The following is an 11465-nucleotide window of genomic DNA, read 5'->3' as shown; positions in this document are numbered from 1 at the left end:
GATCTCAAGAACCAATTAGCAGAGCAGACAGAAAAACAGAGGAAGGGTGTCCAAAAACAGCCGATGGGAAAAACTAACCTAGGAAGTCATTTATTTAGCTTTATGTGAAAATAAAATATTGTACAAGAACATCCTGTGGATGAAACCCTTACCATGTCCACTAAGGGATAATTAACTTCACCAAAACCCACCATTGATCCTGCAGTTTGATAAACCAGGATATGTTACAGTTTCTGATTTGGTATAACTTGTTATAGCTTTTCTTACGTCATATGTATGAAAGTAACTTTTAGATGTTGCTATCAGCCAAAAAGTATAATCTATTTCTAGTCAAAATGCTATAGTTAAGTTTTTGCTCTGTCCACTTTTGACTTTTGTAATGTTTTTATTGCTTTATTAAAGATGAAAATGTTTTTGTGAAATGTTTTTAGTCAATTTTTGAGGGAGATTATCAACACAGTGTGGTAGAAAGCCCCAGATTAATACTTTTAGTAATATTTATTGAAATGTGACTGTGGACTTTAACTGATTTAAATCCTCTCATCATGGAGAAGCAATAATCAGCTCTGAACATATAAATATTTACCTTCAATGATGCGAATCTATGGCCATAAAGCTAAAAATCGAGATTGTCTCTTTGTTTGTAACAAAGTTAGTTAAGAGTTCTGCAAGTTAGTATAGCCTGTTTGTGACTCCATTCAAAGCAAACTGTTGTTAGTGTCTGTGCCTGCAGCAAAAAGGGTTATTCATTTATAATCTGTCATAATTTAGAGGATTAGTGCTCATATGGACAAGCATCAAATTCATCTATTTTATCACAGCAGGCGGGCGGTTAGTTAAATACCGGATTTTAATAGATGAAAATAAACGCATGTCATTATTTTAGAAAAAAAAGGCATAAAATTTACCCCAAAAGAAATCAAGTATATTTCACTGTGAATACGATTATGTGCCTTCTTTTTAATTCAACTTTCTAAATAAAAAATACAATTCAAAGTAAATTCTCTTGAATTCACAAAGAACTAAATTAAGAAAATATTTCTTCCCTTAGTATTGAAATTGGGAAAATCAAAAGAACCCCCCCCCCCATGTAATATAGTAATAAAAAATGTCTGCTTATTTTTTTCCATTAAAAAATATCAGACTGTGGTTAAGTGAAGCACATAACCTTAAGCTTTTCTCAGTCTGAAAGCACAATCCTGGATGAAATCTGCCAGAGTGCATTTACAACCATACTCTGGTTTATTAAAGTGTTTTGATTATTCTGTTTTGGGCTTGAATTAGGGGAATTCTGATGAAGCTGTTGTCAGAAGTGGTCAGCAGTACAGTTTAGTGGACATTTGCTGTGATCACTTGTGCTGAGGCAAGATTACGACAAAGCTATGATGTAAAAAAAACCTAACACCTGTGTTATGGATCATTGTCTTAAAACGGCTCAGTTTGAAACTAGGTTCGGGAGAATCTATCAAACGTTGGTGGTGGGGCCAGCGAGCACCACATGCTTTTACTGAGACATCTTATTGGTCAGTTTATTACCTGCAATTAAAAAAAAGTATTTGAAAAAAATTAGGTTTAGCAAGAAGATGTTAAGAAAAAGCTAGCAGAGCAATAATGGTTATTCTGACAAATATAATGACAGTATTAGCTGTTTATTTCTTAATAGAAGTCTATGGGTATTTAGCTTCTTGGAGCCAGTGAGTACTTCCTGTTTGGAATGCGAAGGGGGAGGGGTCATTTTGCCCAGTTCTCTTGTGTTGTGAATACAGATGGACTTTTTACTTACCAAAGAAAAATTAAAGAAGCAAATGACACACTGTGTGAATCTGAAAAAGAAAGAACATAACAGTTTGAAAATATTTGCTAGGTAAATGGGATATTGCAAGGAGGGCCACATGCCTATTATGTCATTTAGATTAGAGAGACTAGCTTGTTTTCTTTCTATTGCTTTTTTGTTTTAAAAAAAAAAAAAAAAAACCTGTAACCTAGAAAGTTTAGGTTGTTTTGGACAATAGCGCCCCCCAAATGAGCACCTGTTGGAATTGCACAATTTTTATCAGGAAGTTTTTCTTTGCTCTGGTCTTCAGATCTCTCCTGGGAGTGGAGTGTGGGGGAAAACGGAGGAAAGGGGAGTTATTACTATTTCCATTCTTCAACCAAATCCACATAGGACAATACCTTACAGAATATCCTGACCTGAGTGAATCTACATGAAGGTATGCAAAACTTTTTGTGAATTGTTTCCAGGAAAATTTTTACGTTTTAAAAAAGCAGAACTGCTTCTGTGGACCTGGAACAGGTTTTCAGAACTGTTGGAACTCCCACTGAGTACAGCAGCACGTAAATGATTTAGTGGGACACTTGCCCGGGGGCGCGCTCCTCTTCTGTCTTTAGCTTCGTGTCTGGAACTTAAGAGCCGCTGCCTTCCCATTCACTATCAAGGAGATCTGCTGCAGAATCGACCTTTGAATTTTTCTTTTTTTTGTTCTTCTGCTAGGCCCGTGCACCTGAATGCAGCTGAAAGTGGACACATGCCCACTAATATAAGCTGTGCTCCAGTTGCTGCTAATCACATTTCCAAGCAGACACAAAGGCTAAGCCGCGTGCCAGACAGGATGAAGGCCCTGAGTTTTTATGCTTGTTATCTGCACTATAGGATTTAAAAATCCTATAGCCCTCATTTGACGAGCAGTCTGTTACATATTCAGACATGCAGTTCAGGAATGCACAACTGTTGAAGTGATGCTGAAGTGAATCATTGACTTATTGCAGTGTGTTGGTGATTGGGTTCTGAATGTGTGTTGTGTTTGTGTGTCTGTTGTTGCCTCATGAATGAAGCAGGTGTGTTTGCATAAGGTCACAGTTGAAGCAATGATGCGGTCTACCCAGAATCCTTTGCTCTGTGAGCGTGAAATGCACTGTGAGAAGGACAAAGGTCTGTACTGACTCATCTCATTAATGTGTATGTAATGCTTTTAAAGACACTCCAATGAAAATTGTGTTTTTAACATGTTCTTGTAGCATTTTTCTCATAATTAAGAACATATTTAAAATAATTTAAGATTAAAACTGTGTTTTTGAGGATTTCTTTTTTTTTTAATCGTGATGATCATAAGCACATGAAAACCTCGGGTTTGTGATGCAGAAACTGCCATGGGTGAGCCAAAGTCTTCCCTTCTCCGCTTCAGTTCAGATGCATCCACCTGCAGACAATAGATTAATTCATGTCTTAATTTTCCTCGTCTGAGCTCCAATATTGCTCAAAACTGTATGGCTGGATAGCTCCGATATTGCTTGCTGTTTTTTTTTATGCTAATGATAGCTTGGATTTGTGAGGTGCTATAAGCTAGCAACAGAGAAAGTAAACAAAGGGTTGATGGGAAATTAGTCAAGGATTATTTCTGCATTAACAGTCAGAGGGGAATTTCTAATGAGCTCCTTCTGCTCTGCGGTAAAATATGTCTTAAGAAATGAAACATGCTTTTTGATTTTGACTAAAAACTGCATAATCAGAATTCAAAGACCACTAGGAACAATTTTACAATTGAAAAAAATATAGTGTGGACTTTAAGGGTTTATTGTTGAACTCTGGCAAACGTGGATGATGTCCAGTAAATCTGTAAAGGTTCAGATTTATGTGTCAGAATCGACCCCTGGAATTTGAGCATCACTTCATAGCAACAGTGACATTGCAGCTATGTGATCTATGATTGACTAGTAAAATCGAAGTAAAAACGTGGTACTAATGATTTAGTTCACTTTTACGACAGTCATAAAAATGAAAACCCAACAGCTGGAGGTGCAACAGAGCAACCGGACAATACAAATAAAAGTTTTAAAACATGTTTTGAGGGAGAAGCCATGGAGGAGGAGTGTGAATTAAAAAAAAAGATCAATGCCATTGACATTTGGTTGATGTGTGTTGAGGGTTGTCTGCGTAGTGAAAGGGGGGGTGGTTGTCATTAAAACAAGCAGATCTTAGAAGCCACAGGTGTCTTTGTATAAAATATACCTGTGTTTTCATAAAGTAGTTTTCCTGTGCTGCAAAGGAGCAGAGGGTTTCCTTCATTTTAAATAAAACAGTGAATGTTTTCTGTCCATTTTTTAATTTAGTTATATATTGAATATACTAAGGCAAAGCATGTTGTACGTCTTTCAGTTTATAGATAGATTAGGTGTTAACACTCTTGGACTAAGTAGCAAATTGAAAGACATTTGACTAGTATAGTTTTTAATTAAGACTCTCTTTTCTTCCATTTGTGCTGCATTGATTTGCTCTCAAACTCAATCCACTGGAATTTCACAAAGTTCCTTTCCGTCCCTTCTGTCTTTAAACTTGGACATAATGCACCAACATTCTTACATTTTTCTCTTCCAAACAGCTTCAGATTCTATTTTCTACCAAAAATGAGCTGGTTTTTGTTCACTTTTTGGCCCGTACCACTTTGGTGCCTAAAAGGTCACATCATTACGTTATCCAATTGTCCGTTTACATTTAATCACTAGATGTAGAGAATGAAGGCTTTGTCCAATTGTTTCCCTCCAGTTAATTTGGAGTTTCAAAGGACAACCGCAGAGCATCTTCTTCTGAAGACTGACATTCTGTTTTTTAACTGTAACTCCACCTCCAACTGTTGACCTAAACAGCATGAAGAGGTTTTTACTGTGGCCCTGTGAAAAGTTGTTGAGAATCAGTTTTCAGAGCTACTAGTCCAAGCTTAAGTGGTGATTAGCCAAAGAAGGGATGCTAAGTCAGTCTCCAGACTAGAACTAGAAACAGCTTGGTGGAAAAGGGGCTTAAAAAAGGCTACATGTATCTCAACATTCAAAAAGCTAATTTCACTACCAAATGTGATGGGAGTCATTAAAACTTAGATTTTTGTGCCCTCTCTGAGCATATTCCCTCCTGATGCAACCCTTGGCTCTCCATTCAGTTTCCTCCATCGTCACTCATTCAACTACATTCTCTGGGATCATTTCCATTTTTTCCTTTGTGTGTGAATGAAGCTGGGGTCTCTGGAAGGCCCTCAGGGCTACAGGGAGTGAAGGAGCTTTGTGGCAATGCTCTGCATGAGAAGACGAGATCTGCATTGAAGAATGAGACGCAAACACACACGCAGACCTGCTGTGAAATCGTAAAACTCTTACGCCTTATCCCAAGCTTTAATCCTCTCTTCTGTTTAATGCAGATCCAAACCTAATGAGCTCTCATTATGAACTTAAATCGAGGCGGCTGCTGCTTTTTCCTGCTGTGCATTTGATCCTGTGATCAGCAGTTGAGATGTACGTTTTTAGTTTCTTTTTTTTGTATTTGCAGAACTAAAATCCAGACATGTATAAGGATTTGCAACAAAAAGAAGAACCAGGTAGTCTGAGCTTAAATATACAGACAGGAAGTTCCTGAAAGCAGAAAAAATATAAACATTAATTGGGTAAAAACAGCCTTTTATGCAAAGATCAATATATGGTCATAACTTAAATTAAATATTTCAATGTTTCTAACACAACATCATGATATGAATGAAAGCTCTAACTACATCATTTTCTGCTGAAACACTGGTTTCATCTGCCTCTCATCTGCCCTGTTCATCTGCTGCCATCATTATCCTGTTCACTTCTTGGAATTGAAAACATGCAATGTGTTTTCATGTTTTTTTCAAAGACTCGCTTTGCAAATTGTATTTTTGATATTTTAACTTTTTGCATTTTTCTCATGATGGAGAGCATGTGTAAAGGAAATTGAGCATAGTTTGCATTTCTTAGTATTTTTTATTTAAATTGTTGTGAATCGGCCAGACAAAAAAAAAAAAAAACTGCTGTTTGAAAAAGATCGTGTTTGTGTCGAGAAAATTCTCTGGGCGGGCTACAAGCTCCCTGCTCCGCTCCATTGTGATGCATCCACTTTTAGATGACTATATTCATATACGTCTTTGTTTTCCTCGTCTGAGCTGGTGTCTGGTTCAAAACTGTGCAGCTGGATAGCTCCAGTATTGCGCACTGTTTTTGTTGCGCTGATAATGTTAAGCTAGCGGGAGACTTCTCAGCAGTGGAGTGAAGGCGGAGTGGGGTTGCTCCGTTCCTAAATTCCCGCCCTCAATCCGGAGGTGAATTTGAACTCCGGTTTTTTTTTATTTTGGCTAATACAGCATGATCATAATGAAGACCACTGGAAGTCCTTTTAAGATGGCTCAAAAAATCACAGTAGTGAGACTTTAAACCTATTTTCGGTTCCAAAATAAAAAGCAGAAGTTTTTTGTTTGTTCAGGTTTTCAGATCAACTAATCGGAAACATTAAAAAGGTACAACTCCACTGTAATTGGAAAAAGCTTAAAAGCTTAAGCTCTTTGGGTCTTTTTCCTCAAATGTTATAAAAAAATGAATTTTAGGAAACTTTTAGTATTGATGTTTCATCTGTTTCATGTGCACATACACGCTCCTCAGAAGTGCAGGACTCTTTTCAGTTTGCATGTTTTTGCATGCACTGGTTTGCAAATACTTGGTCTCTAAGGTAGACAGAGGTGGGGGCAGGGTGGGGCTGCCTCCCCCTTCTTTGTGCCCTTTGTTTGGGAGGAGCCAACCAGAGCCACGGGTATGATCACACAAAGGTGGGAGTCTCTGGACGTGTCGTTTTGAGTAGAGGAGGAGGAGGGGATGTGAAGACTCGAAAGGGTTTTCTTCCTCTGGAAAACAGCTGGTGCTGATAGTAGAATCGATCAGCTGAAGGACAGGTGAGTGGGTGTGGCTGTGGGGCGAGGGGGGGGGGACTCCATCTGGAACACTAGATGATGGTCACCTGGTTCTTCTGATAAGGTATGGCGTCTTAAAGAAGTTAGTGCATGAAGGGCTGCAGGTGCTGGCAAGTTGAGTTATTTTCCTTCTTTTGGGTTTTTATGTATGACGATGGAAACTGAATGTCCTTTATGTGACATCAGGGAATTTTCATTGCAGTTTCTTGATGCAATGGCATGAGAGCCTGTTTTTTTTTTTTTTTTCCTTGTGTGTGCACATGTGCGTGGTGACTGGGAGGCATGAAAGCAGCATTTTGAAGCCCAGCCAGTAAACTGTCGCCAAGTGGCAGCCCTGAAAGCTGCTGGAGAAGAATGAATACTCAGTTTCCGTAGAAACGCCCTTTTCTCAGGACAGGTCCCTCTAAATCGACTCACCCCCCTTAACTCCATTTGAATGCTCTTGGGGAGGGATCTGCTGTGGGAAAGGGGGAGGGTTTCTATGGAAGGCCAAAGATGAATGCAGGACCGGCGTGCTGAAGTTTCCGACTGGCTGCAGGACTGCGATGACAGACCAGCCGTCCCGGGACATCTGAGACCCTCTCACTTCGTTTAAGGTGGGAGGAAAGCTAATGCTGCTGGGGAAAAAAGGCTTCTCTTTGGGGAAACACTTACCAAAAAGCAGAGTTGTCTTTTTATTTTTTGTTTTGGAGTAAATGCATGTAGACGTGAAGCAGAGGAGGGCACAATTGTTGCTTCAAAAAGTAATCAGACTCTTAATAATCATTTAATGACTTGAACAACAATGTTAATAGTTTTCATGGAAGTTTATACCTTGGAAAAAAAGGAAATGTGCTTATATATATATATATATATATATATATATAATCCAACTAATAAATGTGCTTATATATATATATATAATCCAACTAATACTCTACGGTTGAAGCAGAATATGAAAACTTGTAGTGACTTCGAAGCTAGCAAGGATAATGCTGAAAAATGCCAAGAATTTTAGATCCGAGACAACAATGCGAGATTTAAGCTGCGCGCTAAGTTAGCAGAGGAAAGATCATGAAAGCTAAAAAGAAGCAATAGTTGCAAAGTTATGTGCTGAATATCTAAAATCTGCAGTTGTATGTTAAATAGGTTGAGTCATCTGAAAGCCGATGCATAACCCTTGCTCAGATCCTAAATTGCTAAACATGCTGAAAAATTCTAAGTTAGTTTTAGGATGCCTAAAGAGACGATCTTTCCATATAAACATAAAAAAGACAAAGTTCTATGCTATTAATTCAAAATGAACACTTGTAGCTGACACTGAAATGAGCATTAAAGGGCTGAGCATTGTTAAAGATGCTGCTTAGAGTAAAAGACCGGATAGTAAGTAGTCAAGAATAATGCAAGTATGTTCAAAAAGCAACCGCAAAACGATACTGTATCCCCAGCTTAGATAGTGCTTGTAAATTTAGTAATAATTATCGGACAAACTATAATGAATCTAAATGAAGTGATTAATTCTAAGATACCTTAAAAATTGAGAATTGTAAAAAAAAGATGAAGTGTTAGAACTATTTTTGCCAAGTTTTCAGATAAAAATGTTGGCAAACAATGGGTAACTAAAGGTCCTTAAACATTGCTTGAATTTTTAAATATAAGATTTATTAGATGACTACAATGGCTAAAAAAGAAAAGTTTACTAAGAAAAAATGATAACACAATGATAAAACTCCACTTAAACCCTAGAATTCAAAATCTAGAGGAAATGGAAAAATGTTGAATTAGAAAATTTATGAACGGGTTAAGAACATTTAAAAAATAAAATACGGGAAGTCTCGTATAGTGGTATAAAATCTTAAGTTGAAGTTAAATACTACAAGTACATTCTACTTGTTGAAAGTTTTTTAATCTCAAAAAGACAGCAGTCTCTGGCCATTACTTTTATTTGTTTATTTAACAGGAACCCCTAAAGTTAAAAAGGTTAGAAATTATATTTAAATTATATTCAATACAATTCTAAAAGTTTGACAATTTTGACAATTAGATTTTTTTTAAGCAAACTAAGTCAAAGGGAAAAATGAACGTTTCCAGTGGTCTTTTAAGACCAAGAAATGAACTTCAACTGGGAAGGTTTATCTTCTTTATTTGGATTCTGCACACGTCAGTTTTATGACATTAAAAGACTAAAACGGCTGTGATCCGGAGCTTTTTTTTCTTTACAAATGTAGGATCTTTAGAAGAAAAGATAAATGAGGGGTTAGACTTACAGAAAAATCAGAATTACAGTAAATTACAGAACATTGAAATAGTTCCAGCGGTTTCCCCTAAATCTGTCGTGTTTAATTAGGAAAGATTATGAAAGGATATACTGTTTTACTGGAATTTGAAAAAGCTATACAGAAATGGTTGTCATTTGTGTTTAAGAAGTGGAATAAAACGTGTACAGAGTAGGATGTTGATGGTTATGGTGAGGCCCCCCTCCCATTAAGTGTTGGAAATGATGGGATCACATTTACAGTGTTTGTTTGAGAAAATATGATATTCTGTTTGGGTCTGACTCATTTTTGCTTGTTCAAGTTGCACTTTAGCCCACAGGTTTGTTTTGTGTCGTGCTGCAGGTTAGCACCGATGAAACTGTTCTCCGAGCTGGAGCCAAGACCTTTTTTTGTTGAATTAGCTGAGGTTCGATGAGCAGATTTGAAAACTTGATTCTGACCTTCAGCTGTACGAAAGGGTGAGGTCTAGAGGAGCTGAGGTGATGCTCTCAGCTCTTCTCTGGAACAGAGCTGCTCTCTTTTTTTCATTGCTCTTTCAAATTTTGGATGCTGAAGTTTAACATTTTGAAACCATGAAGTTAATGACTGCCTTAAAAAGCGATTAGCTCTTGGATTGAGCCTTTGATAATAAAGTTTGATTATGAGTATTTCTACAAAATGTGAGCTAGAAGAGAAGCATCAGCTGCAGGTAAACGGACATGACAGTCAATCTTTCTGTCTTGAATGTGCAGAGATGTTTTAGTACCAGCTAGATTATTTACGCTAGTTCAGCTGGTTGTGATCTTTGCTCCTCTCTAAGCTGTTGTTTATCTAAATGAGTCGCACTAGAATCTGTTCTCGGTCCAAATCAGGTGTTCTGAAGTCAAAACATCTGTTTTATTCCAGACCTGCTGTGGTTGAGGCTTTGAGTTGAAGCTACACTTAAAGAATTGATCAGTAAATCAAAATAGTTATATAAATTGGTTGCCATATGATATTTAGGATTAGGGATGATCGTTACTTCAGATTCCGAATCAATTCTAATTCACTATATCACATTATGACCAAATTTAACTTTATCTTTATTTATTCTTAACATTTCCATTTAAAAAAACAGTTTTTTGCTGCAGGGCAGCCTAAAGCTTCCTGATGGGGTCAGAGGTCACGGGGTTCCATAATCCGTGTACAGACCTCTCAGTGAGGTTTTCTGACCTCTGAACTGTGTTAACAGCGTTGACAGTGGTGGACTTTTCAACACATTTATGGTTTGAAAGTCCCCCCCAGGGTCTAAATGAGCCCTGAAGGCCACACTGTGAACACAGAAAACACAAACTTCTGTTTGTTCTGCAGAAACAGATGTGGTCCAGTGTTTGTGAAAATGTGTTTCTGGCTGCCTTTGGACATGGCTGTGGTGGGGAATCTCACAGAGAAACTGCTGTGTGTACATAGAACCTGCTGCACAGGTCAGAACCGCTAAACTCACAGACCCGCATGTTGTTAAGCCGCAGTGACAGACTCGTAAAAAAAGACCTGAGGTCCCCAGAACAGAGAGCAAATGCTCCACCTCTGCACCTTTGAACGACCTTAACATGAAACAGGCCTCTGTTCCAACCCCCCCTCCCCCTTTTTTTAAACTGTTGAAAGTCTCTGCTCCTTGTAGAAAAGCTTCTCCTCTCTTTCTGCACTTCCTCTAAATGGAATCAATGATTCATGAAGAATAGTTGGAGTTGTTTCAAAAGTGTCAGACGATGCTCAGACAGTGAATGAAGTCCAGTCGGGCACCTCAGTGTGCTCGCTGCCCCCTCCAGCATAGATTGACGGGCCGTGTTCATTATGCTGCAGATCAATTAGAAACGACACACTAACCCACTATATTCACCCCTTGACCTCCAGCCCTGGGGAGGAGGCATGCTCCGATCCGATCTATGGCTCGTTTCTGTTTCAGAGATTTTACAGTTGCAGATGAGTCCCACTGCAAAGACCCAGCTGCCCTCGCACATGCCTGTCTGATGATCAGTGAAACGTCCCATCGACCTTTGTCATTGAGCAGCAGCTGATTGATGCTGGATTCATGCTGGTTTGGAGGACTTCCTGTCTGTGTCCCTTGAACTGATTGGTGTTGATGTCATTTTGGTGAATAAATAGGCTGCAGACCTGCTCTGCTGTCATCCTGTTCAGTTTAAAAACCAAAGCAGTGATGGTGGGAGGCGTTCCTGCTCTGACTGCTGATGGGAGTAACTGACGTCAGGATGACCGAAGAACTCTGATTTATTTACCCCCTTTTGTCTTTGAATTTGTTTATCTTCTTGTGAAATGATCAACTTGTTATTAATAAAAGACAAAGCCAGCCACTGTGTTTATTTAAGGTCTGGTGTATTTACTGTGACATTTTTTATGAAAGTGACCCACTGAAGAGGTTCTTGACAAGGAAAACCTGAAAATAAAAACCACTCAAGAATGCTAAGCATTAGTTTATTTGCTTTTCTAT

The 11465-nt window shown here is 38.3% G+C and overlaps 1 protein-coding gene across 4 annotated transcripts in view; it reads left to right on the top strand.

The window, feature by feature from the left end:
• The window catches only part of plxnb1b (plexin b1b), a 63484-nt gene that overhangs the window by 5392 nt on the left and 46627 nt on the right, over window positions 1-11465 (top strand). For 2 of the 4 annotated variants that reach the window (XM_024270171.2, XM_024270168.2), the window contains exon 2: window positions 2085-2213. The exons of 1 other annotated variant lie outside the window; for it this stretch is intronic. The gene's annotated coding sequence lies outside the window, so the exon portion shown is untranslated. Of the gene's footprint in view, window positions 1-2084; window positions 2214-6585; window positions 7340-11465 lie in introns of those variants that run through there. One more of the 4 variants, XM_024270170.2, reaches the window with a different exon arrangement.

Source organism: Oryzias melastigma, linkage group LG5, assembly GCF_002922805.2.
Source record: "Oryzias melastigma strain HK-1 linkage group LG5, ASM292280v2, whole genome shotgun sequence".
NCBI classification, from domain to species: domain Eukaryota; kingdom Metazoa; phylum Chordata; class Actinopteri; order Beloniformes; family Adrianichthyidae; genus Oryzias; species Oryzias melastigma.
Note: the sequence above shows the minus strand (reverse complement) of the source record. Positions and strands in the feature narration are given on the sequence as shown.